Source organism: Crocodylus porosus, unplaced genomic scaffold (assembly GCF_001723895.1).
Source record: "Crocodylus porosus isolate Cpor-Errol unplaced genomic scaffold, CroPor_comp1, whole genome shotgun sequence".
NCBI classification, from domain to species: Eukaryota; Metazoa; Chordata; order Crocodylia; family Crocodylidae; genus Crocodylus; species Crocodylus porosus.
Genome location: NW_017728906.1, coordinates 34,318,636 through 34,324,120, shown reverse-complemented (window position 1 = coordinate 34,324,120; position 5,485 = coordinate 34,318,636). Strand labels below are relative to the sequence as shown.

Sequence of the window (5,485 nt, the reverse complement as noted above, 5' to 3'; positions counted from 1 at the left end):
GAATCTCCGAAACAGCATCAAAACTCCACAGCAGATTCGGCTGAATTTGAAATAGAGCAGTGATCCAAAACACTGAAACGAATCGCTGTCCTCTGAAAGGACCAAATCCAAAATTGATCGAAAAATCCAAACGCGTGATTCAGAAAATTCCTGTGCCAGGGGAGTTGTAACCTAAATAGACTGGACAGGCAAACAGTGGGAAGGGAAGCAAGGGCTCGAGAGAGATGAATTGACTTGTCTGCCAGCACCTGGGAGGTCAGCTATAGAGTTGGAAGTAGAACTCTGGGTAATGTCCAATAGGGGTGTGCAAACTGGGTCGTATTTAATTTGGATTCAGATTGGGGCAGCGATTTTAATTTGGTGATTTGGATCACTGTCCTGATTTGATTCAGCTGAATCCGAATCTGAAGGTTCAATTCTGATTTTTGGAGAATCAGCGATTTGGCCATAGACAGTTTAAAATGTTTTTTCTATATATCTCGGGGTACCAGGCATGGCTCGTGAACACTGAGATGCTGGGGTGGATGGAGTGTCCCACAGGAGTGTGGTCCACTTCTGGGTCTACCGCCAAGTGTGTGGGAGGGCCCAGCTCGGCAATTGGACACCGAGTGCCTCCCCACCGGACCCAGGAGGCACTAGTTGCTGAAGTGGGGGGGGTAGGTCCCTTGCGTGCTCTGTGGCAGACCCGGAAGTGGACCAGAACTGCTTCTGGTCCACTTCTGCGTCCACTGCTGAGCGTGCTGGGGCCCCCCACCGCCACCCTCCCATAGGACGCTCCATCCACTCCACCATCTCAGCGGTCACAAGCTGCCTGGTACCTTGAGGTATTTAGAAAAAACATTTAAAACTGTGTCTACGTCTGAATCATCGAATCTCTCTGAATTGATTTGGAGGGTTCTGATTTCTATTCTGAGAGATTAAAGGGTCTCCTGATTCGATTCGAATTTGGAGATTCGGCTGTGGAATCGGGCAAAACCTCCGCCGAATCAAATCAACGACCGAAGCTTCGCACAGCCCTAATGTCCAAGTTGCTAGGCTGGCATTTTTTTTAAGGATGATGGAAGATATGGCAAACCGTGTTGTCTGTAGGGCTCGGTACAGATAGACCATTGCACAGTCCATTTGTTTTTTCTTCCCTTTAAATTCTATATAAAATTTCTACCGCTAATAAAATAAATTGGAGCTGCCACTTGTGTATAAAACATGTTGACATGGGTTTGAGTCTGTTAGTGTCCCTGTTTGAAGAATCAAGACCTATAAGAGTAGTACAGTATGTATAGTGCATGTCTGTATACATGTACATGATATTTAAAAAAAAAAAAACAAAAACCAAAAAACTTGTTACTTTGAAAATTTTGTTCCATGTGCAAAATAGAACGAGGGTGTTAGATGCATCATGAGAAAGCTAAGAACATAATGCTTTGAGTGTTTTACTTCCATGTGGTTGCGAGTAATGTAGTGTGTATATATTATTCTCAATTTTGTATGATGTGTTGGGGTAGCCTCACATAATTACTTCCTTTTGGAATGTGGCTTGAGGAACAGGAAAACTGTTGGAGGTCTCTGTTTTACAGATGACAGAGATTTGAAGATACCCTGAACTTGATCTTAGCCCTCCTAGTTCTTGATTTTTGCCCCTTAATATATTTCCAATATGTCAGCTGCTCTGCTGTCTTGAGTCCCATCCCAAGTTGCCAATTTGGAGCAAAGAGGGACTTCACAGGGAGCTAATAGAGCATTGAGCAGTTTTTATTCCCTGCACTTCCAGTGCAGTTGTAGAAGGATGGTGCTGCACAGAATACTTTGTTCCTATGGTTCATTCCTTTCTGACTTTGCCCTCCAAAATTCAGAAAAGCCACTGTCTCCCAAAGCTTTTGCAGTGGAATTTTGTACAGAGAGTAGGAAATTATGTTGTATAAACAGCAATCCTTTTTTTTTTTTTTTCACAAGAACAGGCAGGGGCTTTGCAAGGAATATTTCTGTCTTGCATTTATGTATGAGAGAACGCTCCAGGCCAAAGATAGATAAGGAAGTCTATACTTCAGTGAAAATTTCTGTGACTAATATGTTTTAATTTTAATATTTTGTCTGATATATGCAGAAGTGCAATGATATCTGATTAAGTTTCCTAGTTTTTGGGTGATATGTATGGGAGCTTAGAGAGATTTCTTAAGCTTCTAGAGGGCTCCCAGTTGAGTCTAGTGCAGTAGTTCTCAACTTTTTTTAGACTTGAGGCACCCTTAGAAAATGCCAGCTCTTAGTTGTCGCTTGGTTTCTGACTACAGTAAAATTATATAGAATGTTTTTTTCTGTTGCAACTAACTTGGAAAGACCACAACAGAACAGACTGTTCTTAATGCTACTTGAAATCTCTGGGGTTTTCTTGTGAATCATATTTGCACACCTAGCGGTGCTAACATTGTGTGGCACCCTGGGGTACCCTTGAAAGTATTTCAAGGCACCCAGGGTGCCATGACACCCTAATTGAACATTACTTGTCTGAGGAATGCACCATATGCTTTCACTTTGACCTGTGGTCACCTCCTTTAGTTGACAAGGAACAGTTTTTAGGCTTCATGACTATTTGATCCTTGTCCTCTTTTCTGTGATACCAACAGGCTCGCTTGCTGGCATGAAGAATGGTTAAATGGATTTTATCCTATTCATAACTTCTGTGGTATTTGAATGTCACAGGACTGAGGACTGAAACTCTTTTTCATAAGTAAATAATAGAAAAATAATGGTTTAAATAGCATTTTAGTGACACATTTATTGTGAGTGGAGCCCACTTGCATCCCATTTAAATCTTACTAGGCAGATGTTACACAATTTTGGAGAACTATTGGTGTGATATGAGTCTCTCGTCCCCAACAGTTAAAAGCATAATTAAACCTTCTCTGTTCTGTGTCATAAGGGAGCTATTTCTTTTAATTACAACATCTTTCTTAGGACATGCAAAACATTCACATACAAAGAGTAGCTTTACAGTTTCCTGAATTTGTTATGCATGCTTTCTGATAATTTGGTTTTACTTGGATACGATGCTAACCAGGAGAGACGGTAGTAAAGCTCAAACAGAAATGTCAGTGATGTACAAATAGTGTTACTTTTTTGCTTTGGCTGAATTAGTGATTTAAATCATTAATAGCATCAGTAAACTATTATATCCTTTCTTTGCTAAAGTCTATAGTGATATTAAGCCTGTGGCCTTTCTTTATTGTCTTTGTAATGTAAACTCTCACATTTTAGATGAAAGCACAGTATGTATTTAGAGGGGGTGTGTCATATTCTTTATGGAGTACACAAGACCATGAACATGTGTAAATTGATGCTACATGCATTTGAAATGTTAAATCTCATGGCAACTCCAAACTTGCTGAAAGGATGCCCCTATATGGAGCTCCTAGAGGGCTACAGTTAGGGCTCACTCCCTTGTGATTTGGAACACTGGACTGGGATTTTGAACATCTGGGGTCATCTCCCAGCTGTGAGACAGATCGAGGCTACGACTTTCGTTAGGTTGCTTAATCTCTCTCTGCTTTGTCAGAGAGGTACCGTTCTTTCACAGGGGAGTGGTTGTGTGAATAAATGCTTGTGAGGTGATGCTTTGGAGTGGTCAGACCTATATGAGTGTTTTAGGTATAGACATAAATGACTAAAAGTAAACATATCTATTTGCCAGAAATGTTCCTCTTGTGGTTGGATTCAGTCATAATTATGTTTCTGTGCAGTATGGATTTTCTCTTAGTTGCTTCTGTTAGCAAAGCTAGCAGTCCATTCTTTATGTATCTAAAAAGAATTCTGGCACTTAACTTAGATTTTTTACTTTTCTACTTCATAGGTCCCACTAAAGACCTTAATTTGTATATGCGCATGTGTTTATGGTGTTTGCTGTTCATGTCCACATACATTGCATATAATTTTGCTTTTGATGGATCTTATTATGTTCCTTCCTAATCTTGATTTCCTCCCCCCTGCTTTCTGATTCACTAAACAGACTCTGTTTTGTGGGTGGTATGTGTCATTGCCAGAGTCTTCCTAGCAACCAGATATATTTCTAATAATAGCCTATCCAATTGCCAAAAATATTAAAAAATGGCATAGCATCTTTGAAACTGCGGATGTTACACTCTCTCTAGTAAGTTAAAGGCTGAGTTTCTTTTAGCTAATTGAATAAAATAAGGCTTATTCTACTGTAAGTAAAATGGATTCTCTGCATAGAGAATAAGGCTTCTCTGAGCCATGTTTACATAATAAAAAATGTTTGTTAAGCCAAAGTGTTTCTGCTGTGTATCCATGTGTGTGATTTCATTTACAGCTTGTTATGTGAACAATCGTGTGCAGAGATGTGTTGCCATGATAAGGAATGCTGCATTTTATGTTAGCTACATGAACTGATGTTGTTGGACCCTCTACCTGAAGCAGCACACTCCATGATTACAGAGCAGGAAAACAGTTAAGGAGATCCTGTCTCTTCTGGATAAGGTATGTATTGTTTTTGTTGAGAATCTTGTGACATTCAACACACTTAGGCTTATAACAATATTTAAGATGTCTTCAGAGCCTGAATATTTTCTCTTCCTAATCTCTTCACTTAAAAAAATCCTCAAATCCATTCTATTAATTGGATGGAGAATCCAGAGATTTCTTAAGTCGTATTAGGTCACAAGTCTGTGCTCTGCCACTGCAGGATGTTCGCCTGGAATTGCTTTTCATCACTTCCCTTTAGAGGCTATTCTACAGTTTTAGTAATTCACTCCTGAGATACTTGCTCACTGATATTCATCTTAAATTGTTTTCTATATCACTTCATCTCATGTTATTCCCTTGTTCTTTCTTCAAACTATTCTTTCTTCTTTTTTTTAAGTTTATGTATTTTTAAATGGTCTGTTTTTTCTTTTCATTTTTAATACACGTTCAGGGAGAGCAGATTAAAATAATGTGGTATCACATCACGAGTAGGTTTGTACAGAACTTCTCATTAGGTTTGAGGCAAGAAATGGTTATCTTTTCCTAAAGACCTTTTCAAGGTTTTGGAAATCTTTCCATTCTGCACTGGGATGAAACAGTTGTTTATAGACTGCCATCTCCCCTGAAAAATGATGTGGATGTGGAGAGGCCCACCTCAAACCAATGAATAACCTTGGTCATCAAGATACTCCCTGGGATGTGGAAGACCTAGGATAAAGCCATTCTTGACCCTGTCTTTTTTTTGGGGGGGGGGTCCAAGATGTGTGCCTTGACCACTAAGCTATTGGCTATTCTGTTCTTCCTCAATCTGAGAGACTTTTCCTGACAACATGTTTTTTTGAAAGTGGTGTGCTCCAGCACACTTTGGTTTCAACAAATTTGTCACTTTCTGATGAAAACCTTTTCAGCTGAAAAGGTTTTGGTTTGATCTGCTTGGCCATTTGCCAATCTCTGGGGAGGGGCAGGACTTGCAGGGCCCCTTGGCCAGAAGCATGGTGGGGCCTGCTGCACTCCA

At 40.0% G+C, this 5,485-nt stretch overlaps 1 protein-coding gene across 7 annotated transcripts in view; it reads left to right on the top strand.

The window, feature by feature from the left end:
- TIAM1 (T-cell lymphoma invasion and metastasis 1) overlaps positions 1–5,485 on the top strand; it is a 263,725-nt gene that overhangs the window by 58,737 nt on the left and 199,503 nt on the right. For all 7 annotated transcript variants that reach the window (XR_002099702.1, XR_002099703.1, XM_019528813.1 and 4 more), the window contains exon 3: positions 4,319–4,485. The gene's annotated coding sequence lies outside the window, so the exon portion shown is untranslated. The remainder of the gene's footprint in view (positions 1–4,318; positions 4,486–5,485) is intronic.